We start from the raw sequence: 12220 nt of genomic DNA, 5'->3' as shown, positions 1-12220 counted from the left end.
CACTCAGCAAGTGAGTATTATTATTATCATTTAGTAGTAGTAATAGCAGTATGAAACTTGATGCTCTTAATGATATGAACAAAATTTGATACATCCTTTATCCGTCACGCCCGTGCCAGAGCATGATCGGCCGGCAACTTCCCTCAGCCACACCCCTTCATTACCGTAATGTCTGTCACCTACTCCTTCTTGTTATCCCATGTATTTAAACCCTGCCCATGTGTTTCTCCCTGTTGGTCTCTACTGCTGTCTCCCATCTTTGTCTGCGTCTTGTGTTCCTGTCCTGCTCGTCCAGTTTCCCCCCCGGTCTTGTGTGGAGGCCAACGGTCAGAATCTGTTCCGTGTCCGAGTGGACTTCTGTTTGCCTCTCTGCTCGCCGTGAGTCTCTATCCCGCCTGTGTCTTTGTTTGCCCACCTCATTTCCTCAATAGACCCTGGTCCAAGCTGCATTTGGTCGCCCTGCTCATTCAACTCATGACATTATCAGCTATTTACTGTGCGTATAATGTTTTCTATTTCTATTTCTAGTGGTTTCACAGGAAAGGATAAAACTGTGGAAATGGCTGTTGGTGTGTGTAAGAAATTGGGGTCTGCCTTCCACTACTCGTGTAAGAAACAGGGATCTTTTTAAAGTCCATGAACGCCTCCTTCTCCCGAAAACCCGGCTGGTCACAGAGAAAGCAACAAAGTGACTCCAGTACACAAATAGCTGTGCCCCCAAACACACACACACATACACATTCACTCCAGTCCAACTGCAAATCCCTGCCGGCAAGGCTAATCATAGAAAACATAACACTAACACAGAGAGTGTCAGCTCATCTGGGCTGAAATTGAAACTTGTACACAACTGTCTTTTTTTCCAAAACATTCACCCTGGAATGAATGAATGAAGAATGTTTTGATTCGGAATGATAGAAAACTGTAGCGTTCCCTAACACTATTTGTGTCGACATGCTCCTTTCGGTTTTGCTCTTTCACCGAATTAGTTTTTGCACAGTAGAAGAGAAGGTCACGGAAATGTACTGTCATTAAATACCCACTGTGATGAATTTGATACTTTCAGGAATGGTTTGGTTATGGTTCATGGTATTCAAGAAGCATGTCTTCTTCCTCAAGGATTAACATCATACCACTACCAAATACTCCAACTCCACATAAGTTCCACATAAGGTGCATGACAATACAGATACATGTAAATTCATTGAGTAGGTGAGAAACACAGATGTAATCGAACAAATATGTACACATACATGTTTCCTGAACACACGCTTGGATATGGTAGTGTGTACAAAAACACACGCTGTCTTATTCTTTGTTGATAATCCCCCAGGCCTAGTCTCGAGAAGAAATGCATAAAGCAAGAGATGCCTTAATGTTTCTCAACAACCAAGAGCAAGTGCGAGAGAGAGAGAAAGAGCGAACAAGAGAGAGATTTTGAATCGTGTTTTTTTCCTTTTACATGGTTTTACATTTGACCAGGGAGCACATCTCAAAAATTCAATTTCTTCTCAAACGAAAAACACTGTTCAATGAAAACAAGTATAGGGGAAAAAACATGCTCACCAAGGGTAATATTTTCCCAGTCGCACTTACCTAATTCATTTCATTTTTTACACACCTGGCTTGCCCACTTTCTTCCATCAAAATTTCTGACACTGACGCGCTCTCGTAATTGCGAAATTTGCAACGATTGAAGAGGCATGAATGCAAGTTGAACTGTTCTTGCCGTCCACGCACTGTAACAATAAATAAAATAAAACTCCATATATTACCCAAGGGACCTACTTTTAAAAACAAATAACATAAATGAAATTGTTTCAGTTAAAAATGAAATGTTAACATGTTTAATAAAGTCTTTTCTTTCAAACAACTGATCAGTTAATGATGTCCACTGCGATTGCGATTATATGCATATACATGCAAGCCATTGTCTGTTCACCATTCAGAGATAATTTTATATCAGTGTTCCCAGGTTCCCTGAAAAAAAACTGGAAAATTACTGACCGATTTTCTAATCATGGAAAACACATGTCCTGGAAAAGTTTGAGTTTAAAAAGCTCTGCTTCTCTCGGCCTTGCATGCCAATGTAAATGGCTTAAAAAGACACATGTTTTCAGCGTCCTTCAGTGGGTAATATTGATCTGTAGCAGTTCTCTCCCTCATTTTTGCCTTTAGCTGATACACGCCCCATGTAATGCTGCCAACCAATCAAATTGCACATTTCCTTCAGTTTTTGTAGTGTTACCATATGACTGTTACTAGATTTACCAACTTTTCATACGAGAGAGAGAATGAGAAATAGAGAGCGAGAGAAATTACAGCAGCAAATTTCAATTTGAGGATGGGACAGCGGTGTGCATGATTTCATGAATATAATTAGTGAGGTGAAAATGACTGTATGTCCTTTTCCAACTGCTCCTGTAATTCAACGATAGTCTCCTGAACAATCCACATTAAATATGTAAAATTTGGGACAGTAGGCAAATAGGATGGCAATGCTGCTTTTGCAGTGTTTCTAACGTACCTTTTATGTGAACAATGAGTTATTTCTATTGGCAACCGTTACACATGCAGAGTTGAGTTTCCCACCTGCTTTTCCCATTACCCTAAAATTGTCTACGTGTTTTTTTTATTGGGCAAGTTATCAGTTTGTCCAAATCATACTCAAATAAATATTGGGTAATAATTTAGTCAAACCCATACAAAACTGTGGTGATACTTTATTTTTATGGCACTTGCTACCAGAAAATGATCACAGGTATTTGGAGCATTCTGTCACATCAAGTGAATATCAAAGCTGACCACACTGGAATTTCTTGTAGCCTGTGTGAAAGCCAGTCAGAAAAGCAGCTAAAAATATATTTCCAGTCTATTCCCATTCATTTCTCCAGTCCTAAAATCTATTCTCAGTCCAGGTCGAATTTCAGATATAGTAAATCTTTGAGAGGAAATAGTGAGGGCAGAGGTTCCACTTTTGACAAGTGACTCTTTTTACAATTAAATATATGTTTGGATTGGCATTCTTGAGCAATGTAGGTACTGTAAAAAATATTTTTAACAATCTGAAATCATACATTTCAAAGAAGATATTTTAGGTATTTTTCTTCACAATTTAGAGGTGCCTTTCCGTCATAAACATTTTTTTCCCCAAGGTTTTATGCATGACGTACTAAATATCAAAAGGTGTCTGTGTCCAGTCATCATCTTGGAGGAGGAACATTTTTTTCTTCTTGGTGGATCAGGCTGTTGCCCTGCTGTGTCTGCATCACGGTTTACTGTGGCTGGCCACAATTCCACCGACAACCTCGTCCCACTGAAGGTATATTCACTTAGTGTCACTGTTTTTTTAAACAGAATTAATGGTTTCTAGGATTGTGATGTCACAGTGGTGGTATTAAGAGGTGGATTAAGTCGAGTAACTCCCCACTGAAAGCACATACAACTAAACACTGCTTGATGGATGGGCAGTCACTGCGGAGATTCAACTATTTGTATATAAACAAAAGTATATATTCCGTAATACTGTATGCCCCTATTTTCTGACTCAAGATTCTGCTTACATATTTATAGAAAACATTTCCAAATTGAACTTTTTCAGTGCTAATTAGCTCCAATCATGCAACGAATGTTGTTGGCCAATTTCTGTCCTCTTCCTCTCATGTCACTTGCATTGCACTTGCAAGGTTTGTCTTACACAAAGAAACAGCCAAATCATCAGGTTTATTTTTTGTCGAGAAATAGACATTTTTGTTTGTGTTTGTTTGTTTTTTCCAATAATGTGAATCACAGAAAGCACTTTGGAAATTTAATCACGTTTACCAGATGGATTTAACATAATGTTTACAACACAAAAATAAACTACTATCCTTTTAAACTGGAGGTGAGTAATGTGTGACTACCCCACAGTGGTACATATTAGATTTTAGCTCCTCTTAAATGTAATTTGGTGAGATGAAATCCAGTTGATATGATGCACATGCTTTTTCTCTCAGGAATAAATACAAATAAATGGCTTTGTTACAGAAATTACACGAGAAATCCTACCTGCCAAAAAGAGGTCTATTGATGAAGGTTTAAACAGAAGTGAAAACATGAGCCATTGGTTATTGTACACTTCCCATATTTGATTTATGCGCAGGACTTTTATTGCTTATATACCTCAAGTCTTGAATAATTAGTGTACTTGAAGAGATAATTTCCTCAAATATTTGATTTGTTTTTGTCTGCAAACCACAGTTGCGATGAAGTCTGGATGTGGTGCTTTGAAATAGCTTTGACTTATTTCCATCAAATGATTTCTTTTTAATAAAATCATCTCAGTGAGCACAGAAGTTGCAAGTTACTATTCATATAAAACAGTTACAAAATAACAATACAGTTTTTCAGTTTGACTTTGAATATTAAATATCTTATCTTTGTGTATTCCATAAAGGTTGAAATTGATTTGCAAATCATTGTATTCTGATTTCATTAATGTTTCACACAACATCTCAACTTTGTGGGAATTGGGGTTTGAATGTGGAAACTGACAATGTCAACCAGAAGTGATGAACAGAACCCATCTGGACTTTGTGGCTCTGTGAAATGTGATTTTATTATGCTGATGCAAAACTGTTGGAAAAAGTTGGATTTCGACTCAGACTTAGCATAAAGAGGGAATTATTCAAAGGTACCCCCAAGTGTCTTCTCCTTCACACTACCTTATTTACTTCAATTGAAGTGATTTATCTCCCACTGATTCTATTTACACCACCTCTTTTTGTCCAATTATCGAATGGTTTCTCTTTTCACTGACTGATGATATTGCAGCACAGGCTGTACTTCAGGCCAGGACACTCCAGTGTCTTGCCAAAGAACTTGGCATAGCTCACCAATATCTTAAACTGGATAATGGCGTACTTCCATTTAAACGATGGTTCCAAGTAGGGTATTTTATTAGTACATTCTTAGTTTCCAAAGCATACCAGCCCTCTAAAAATTCTTTAAAACAACAGTTAAAGATAGGCGGCATGGTGTGCACGGGTGAGCATGTTCGCCTCGCAGTTCAGAGGGTGCGGGGTCCATTCCCCCTCCGGCCCTCCCTGTGTGGAGTTTGCATGTTCTCCCCGTGCCTGCATGGTAGGCTGATTGAGCACTCCAAATTGCCCGTATGTGTGAGTCTGAGTACAGATGGTTGTTTGTCTCTCTGTGCCCTGTGGCTGGCAACCGGTTCAGGGTGTCTCCCGCCTACTGCCCGATGACTGCTGGGATAGGCTCCAGCACACCCACGACCCCGTGGGGACAAGCAATATAGATAATGGATGGATGGGACCAAATAATGTACGATATGTAAATATCTAGACACTCACACACTTAAAAACACATGAAAATTATGAATATATTTGTGGATTAGAAAAACACGTGAAAATCACCAATATATAATTGTGGATATGAAAAACACGTGTTAATCATTTTGACACAAATCTCTCACCCTAGAAGTTGCCTTAAAATAATTTTAACTGTTATATTCTGATTGAGCAACCCTTTGGCTCAAGATTGCAAAAAACTTTAATTCATTATTATTACCTGCTGATTTTTCATGTAATATGAAAATTATGTATAATAATGTATCACCTTATCATCAACAAACTGACTTAAAGTGAAAATGTTAAGGGTTTACTAACAGTTTTTGAAAAATAAATAAAATGATTGAATGAGTGAAAACTTGTTAAATATTATAAACTCTATATTCACCCGTGCCCCCAATTTGTTTTGCTTTTTTTGTTTTTTCAAAATGCAAGCACAAAGAGAAAAAATGTGCTGTTGACAATGGAACTGAAATGTGAACTTGCCACCAGCATGTCACACAAGCTGTCAGCACACCTTGTTTTAGCTCTTGTGACACATTTAGGCAAGGACAACAGTGAGAAAAGAAACATGAATGCACTTGTGAAGTCAGCTTGGAATACGTGGTTGACATCTGCCTCACAGTCAGTAAATCTTTGCTGGAATATTTTCTGTGTGCGATTAAAGAAATAAACACTTGCCTATAGAATTAAACTCCCTCTCAACTATACTGGCTTGTCAAAAATAAATCATGCATCTAACAACAGATTTGTGCAATTGCCCTTGTCATAGTTTTCCTGAATTTGAGTGAAAGTGGAATGACACCAGATGCAAATATGATGGTTCTTTGAAATGAATAATTTTCCAAGCAACAAATATCAGAATGCTCACACCTTCAACTCTCTCTGGTATGTAATCACTTCATGCATTGGATATTGCATTTTGTTTTTAATATTTCACACTTACCGTCTGCCATCTCTCTTGAATTCCTCCCTCAGTCTGCTACTCTGCATGTGTTAAATTTTCACTTTCACTCCAAATGGCAAATCTTTGCTAGAAATTAGATATTGGCATAGCTGTGCAATCCCTTTTATACTTGAGTGAAGAACGCTTAAATTGGGGCTGAAATACTTGGCTTTCTCGGTGCTGCATTTTAACTCATGGTGTCTTTTTTTGCTGTCAGTTCTTCTCGAAATGCCCGAGCCTTCCACCCCCAAGACCACTCATCCTCACGCATTCGGCTTCACCTTTTGCATGCATTAAATCAAATGGAATACATTAAAATGGCATGCACGTCAGACAATAGCTTTTATGATTGCCTGTCATGTTCAGCCTGGTTATGCTGCAAGGCCCCATAAAATGCCATTTGAATCACCTCATTTGATCAGGACACACACACGTACACAACACACACACATACACACACACACACACACTCACAAAAAGGAAGGAGCGCAAGTTTAGAGGGCGATATCAAGTGGAACTGTGGTAGTTTGAGCATAGAAGGGTGGAGGAGAAAATACGGGGAATGGAGATCTTGTGTCATAGAAAAGATCAAGGCTGAGTTTAAAAAATTATGATTGCATATACATAAAATAATACATTCAATTTGTTTAGATCGTAGTAGAGAAGCGCCTATGAGTTAATGTTAGTGAGAAAATAGGAAATGAGGCTTAAAAGTGTTAACAGTGGGGGATGAATAAATGACAAGATTAGGAATGAAATGTGGCGAAAACAATCTAAGTGAAAAGCTGGGTAGAGCAGAGAAAAGGTAATGTGACATAAACGTGAAAAAAATACTCATACGGGAGACACAGTAGGAACAAATAGGGGCATGGTGCGCAATGTGGCATAAAAATTGCATTCATTTTTAAATGTTTAAGTAACCAAAGGTTGTTTTCATACCTTTGGTTTGGTCTAAACCAAATTAGAACATTAGCACATTTAGCCCTCATTCACTGGCCCGAGATGGGGACTTGACGCACTGTTTTGATGACTTGTAACAAGACTTGACAAAAAAAAAAAAAAAAAAAAAAAAACGTCATTCTTGCCTTGGACTTCAGGGTTAATGACTTGGGACTTTACTTGATAGATGATGACTTTGAAAGACTGAACCAAAGTTCATTTTATGTCTTTGGCACATACTGAAAATGGCACAGTCTCCATTGGAGGATTAGCCTTTTGATCAATCAAAGCCCTTACTAAGGAGATTCATGCTTTTTATGTCATCTTTTTTCTCATGATGTTTTAAGCCACATAGGATAGGCCCGATGCATCCAGATTGAAGTCAAAACCAATACAGCTCCGATTTAGATACACATACAAAAGAGGCCTGGGTCAGATTAAAAAAAAAAATAATAATAATAATAATAATAATATATATATATATATATATATATATATATATATATATATATATATATATATATATATATATATATATATATATATCATTTCACTGGTTTCTTTTATATCAAACAAATTGTTTTAGGTTCATTACCTGACATGTTTTGACATGTTTCGGCGGTTTCTTCCGCCTTCATCAGATGTGATAGTGACGCGTCTTTATCAGCTGATGGATGAAGGCGTGGCTCACCTGTCAGATTTGACAGGTGAGTCACGCCCTCTGCTGTCCATCCACCTCTCCAGAATGCTGTTCCAGGTTGTAGAGAGCATATAGGCTCCCTCATCCCTGTTGATGGTCCTCGGGCCCCGCTTGCGGATCTCAATGGCCTCCCTGATCCAACGCTGATGTTTATTTTCTTCAGTGCGGATGACTCTGGCCTTTTCCCAGTCCATGATGTGGTTTTCTCTTTTACAGTGATCGGTTATGGCTGACTTGTGGTGTTCCTGTTCTGCTTGGAAGGATTCTATCACGGGATGACGAAGATGACGAAGGGCCCCACGTTTGAAGGATTTAATGATTTGGAGTGACACAAGGTTTGAAAAACGTATTTATGTTATAGTTATTTGATATATTTTATTTCGTGTAGCAACTTGTATATGTTTTTATCGTTACAGTTCAGTAGTTGTTGGCTCGTTGAACTCTTGTTTTGTTAAATAAAGAGCCGTTTACCAAACCCACGTGTTTCCTGGTACTTTGTTAACGCTACAATATAGTTGTATACTAGATCTGTGCGGCGCGCACGCGGCGTTGTTGACATAAAGGACGGGGAATTTGATCGATGGATTTAATGATTAGGAGTGACACAGATGGTTTGGTAATATTGTTGTTATATGATAGTTATTTGAAATATACTTTATATATCGTTATATGGGTCTGTGGAATAATTAGAAATGCAACTTACGAGTCCGACGTCAGCGGCGCATATGTGGCGCATACGCGGCATTGTTTACATAAAGGATGATCGATGGATTTAATGAATTGGAGTGACACAGATGGTTTGATAAACGTGTTATTTATGTAATACTTATTTGAATAACTCTGAATGTTACTCAGGCCCGTTCTCAGCTCCTCGTTTGTGTATATGTCACGTTAGCATACCGTATCGTTTAGCCTGTTGTTGCTGGTTCATGTCTGTTCTTGGTGTTGGATTTTGACAAATAAATTTGCCCCAAAAGTGCGACTTATACTCCGGTGCGACTTATATACCGTATTTGCCGGTGTACAGGTCGACTCGGTGTATAAGTCGACCCCCTAAAATTCGACGGAAATTTACGATTTTATGATATATCCTTTGTATAAGTCGAGCTCAATTGTTGCATTATATTAAACTTCAAAATTCAATATGCGAAATTTATTGACGAAATGTGTTCAAATTCCGGGAGGCCGTGCGCATGCGGCTGTTTATAAGCACCGCGGAGGAGATCGCGGCCGGCGAGCTCGCGCACGCCGCCCGGCACCAACGGGAGGCCGGAAATAGCTCCAAGCCGAGCGGATCGGCACTTTATAAGCACCGCGGAGGAGATCGCGGCGCCTCATTCGACTTCCAGCGGCCGGCGAGCTCGCGCACGCCGCCCGGCACCGACGGGAGGCCGGAAATAGCTCCAAGCCGAGCGGATCGGCACTTTATAAGCACCGCGGAGGAGATCGCGGCGCCTCATTCGACTTCCAGCGGCCGGCGAGCTCGCGCACGCCGCCCGGCACCGACGGGAGGCCGGAAATAGCTCCAAGCCGAGCGGATCGGCACTTTATAAGCACCGCGGAGGAGATCGCGGCGCCTCATTCGACTTCCAGCGGCCGGCGAGCTCGCGCACGCCGCCCGGCACCAACGGGAGGCCGGAAATAGCTCCAAGCCGAGCGGATCGGAACTTTATAAGCACCGCGGAGGTGATCGCGGCGCCTCATTGGACTTCCAGCGGCCGGCGAGCTCACGCACCCGCCCGGCACATCCGGGAGGCCGTGCGCACGCGCCAAGTGGCCGAAAATAGCCCCCGCCGAGCGGATCAGCTGTTTATAAGCACCGCGGAGGAGATCGCGGCGCCTCATTGGACTTCCAGCGGCCGGCGAGCTCGCGCACCCGCCCGGCACATCCGGGAGGCCGTGCGCACGCGCCAAGTGGCCGAAAATAGCCCCCGCGGAGCGGATTGGCTGTTTATAAGCACCGCGGAGGAGATCGCGGCGCCTCATTGGACTTCCAGCGGCCGGCGAGCTCGCGCACCCGCCCGGCACATCCGGGAGGCCGTGCGCACGCGCCAAGTGGCCGAAAATAGCCCCCGCCGAGCGGATCGGCTGTGACTTCCAGCGGGCCGCGCACTCGCGCACGCCGCCCGGTTCAAATGAGCAACGCACAATGAGATGCATGAGAAACGGCCTTGGTTACCATCACATTTGAAGCGATGAATATGAAGTTAAATTTTATGACTCGGTGTATGAGTCGAGGTCGATTTTTTTCGGTCGATTTTGGATCGAAAAAGGTCGACCAATACACCGGCAAATACGGTATGTTTTTTTTCACTTTATTGTGCATTTTATGGCTGGTGCGACTTATACTCCGGTGCGACTTATAGTCCGAAAATTATGGTTTCTTTCACAATGAAAGTTAAAGGTGTGACTTTGATGCAAATAGAAGGAAGAGACATATAGACGTCCCTGGGTGGGGTTGAACCACCAACCTTTCGGTTAACAGCCGAATGCGCTAACCAATTGCGCCACAGAGACCTTCCGTTCCACTTTTGATTTAGTTTTTAAGGGATAGTGATCTGGCAGTATCTAAACCGGGCACGAGATTCAACTCACATGAATTCTGTCTCACAGAAGCTAGGAAAGAATAATGGTGCCGATTCTGTATCATGGGCCTCAGAGCGGTGAATCTGAATTTTGGGTAGTACTATAAAATTGGTTAGGAAGGCCAATTCACGTTCGACGTACAAAATTGAAATCAACATATCACGTAAGGGTATATTTTGGAACAAGGTAATCGTGTGCTCTTCAGCAACCAAAACATTTGCATAGTTTCCATCCACAGGGATAAATGACTGTGAACCAGATCCAAACATCAAGTCTTCCCAACACAAAAGGGATCCGTCCCTGGGTGGGGTTGAACCACCAACATTTCGGTTAACAGCCGAATGCGCTAACCGATTGCGCCACAGAGACCTTCCATTGTACATATGATTTAGTTTTTAAGGGATAGTGATCTGGCAGTAAATAAACCGGGCACGAGATTCAACTCACATGAATTCTGTCTCACAGAAGCTAGGAAAGAATAATGGTGCGGATTCTGTATCATGGGCCTCAGAGCGGTGAATCTGAATTTTGGGTAGTACTATAAAATTGGTTAGGAAGGCCAATTCACGTTTGACGTACAAAATTGAAATCAACGTATCACGTAAGGGTATATTTTGGAACAAGGTAATCGTGTGCTCTTCAGCAACCAATACATTTGCATAGTTTCCGTCCACAGGGATAAATGACTGTGACCCAGATCCAAACATCAAGTCTTCCCAACACAAAAGGGATCCGTCCCTGGGTGGGGTTGAACCACCAACCTTTCGGTTAACAGCCGAATGCGCTAACCGATTGCGCCACAGAGACCTTCAATTGTACGTATGATTTAGTTTTTAAGGGATAGTGATCTGGCAGTAAATAAACCGGGCACGAGATTCAACTCACATGAATTCTGTCTCACAGAAGCTAGGAAAGAATAATGGTGCCGATTCTGTATCATGGGCCTCAGAGCGGTGAATCTGAATTTTGGGTAGTACTATAAAATTGGTTAGGAAGGCCAATTCACGTTCGACGTACAAAATTGAAATCAACGTAAGGGTATATTTTGGAACAAGGTAATCGTGTGCTCTTCAGCAACCAATACATTTGCATAGTTTCCGTCCACAGGGATAAATGACTGTGACCCAGATCCAAACATCAAGTCTTCCAAACACAAAAGGGATCCGTCTCTGGGTGGGGTTGAACCACCAACCTTTCGGTTAACAGCCGAATGCGCTAACCGATTGCGCCACAGAGACCTTCTGCGACTTAAGTATGTTTTTTTTTTCACTGTATTGTGCATTTTATGGCTGGTGCGACATACTCCGGTGCGACTTATAGTCCAAAAATTACGGTATATATTGTGATTGTACTGTTCACATTGACATGAAATGGGCAAAAAAAAAAGAAAAATCATAATTGACTTGCAGTATAAACATAGCCCAAGCTTATAGTATTACCCGAATGGAACTTGGAAATAGCAAATGTAGTAATGAGATATAATCTTGCTAGATGTTTTTTTTTTGTTTTAAATAAATGGCGAAGACCTCCTATATTGAACTAAATAGAGAGTATTACGAAGTGATTTTATATTGTGCATTACGTTGAGAGCTGTAATACACAAGTTAATTACATAAATTGGCCAATGATGTCACCATTTGAATGATTAGGACTTCGACTGTTATGAGGAGAGAATTATGCAAGTAAGAGTGAAATAAATAA

General features: G+C 41.0%; 1 long non-coding RNA gene and 4 other non-coding genes across 5 annotated transcripts; 1 reads left to right on the top strand and 4 right to left on the bottom strand.

Moving 5' to 3' along the window:
* The first annotated feature begins 216 nt into the window (after positions 1-216).
* LOC137840336 (uncharacterized) lies at positions 217-9295 on the top strand. The gene is made up of 3 exons (XR_011086917.1): positions 217-378; positions 3201-3322; positions 8150-9295. It is a non-coding gene; the product is annotated as an uncharacterized lncRNA (long non-coding RNA).
* A 1081-nt stretch (positions 9296-10376) lies between these two features.
* trnan-guu (transfer RNA asparagine (anticodon GUU)) lies at positions 10377-10450 on the bottom strand. Its single transcript has one exon. It is a non-coding gene; the product is annotated as a tRNA-Asn (tRNA).
* A 364-nt stretch (positions 10451-10814) lies between these two features.
* Positions 10815-10888, bottom strand: trnan-guu (transfer RNA asparagine (anticodon GUU)). Its single transcript has one exon. It is a non-coding gene; the product is annotated as a tRNA-Asn (tRNA).
* Positions 10889-11252: 364 nt separating this feature from the next.
* trnan-guu (transfer RNA asparagine (anticodon GUU)) lies at positions 11253-11326 on the bottom strand. The gene has a single exon. It is a non-coding gene; the product is annotated as a tRNA-Asn (tRNA).
* A 357-nt stretch (positions 11327-11683) lies between these two features.
* trnan-guu (transfer RNA asparagine (anticodon GUU)) lies at positions 11684-11757 on the bottom strand. The gene has a single exon. It is a non-coding gene; the product is annotated as a tRNA-Asn (tRNA).
* Positions 11758-12220: the final 463 nt, after the last annotated feature.

This window comes from Syngnathus scovelli, chromosome 5 (genome assembly GCF_024217435.2).
Source record: "Syngnathus scovelli strain Florida chromosome 5, RoL_Ssco_1.2, whole genome shotgun sequence".
Lineage (NCBI taxonomy): Eukaryota > Metazoa > Chordata > Actinopteri > Syngnathiformes > Syngnathidae > Syngnathus > Syngnathus scovelli.
The sequence above is the reverse complement of the archived record's forward strand: the minus strand, read 5'-3'. Positions and strand labels throughout refer to the sequence as shown.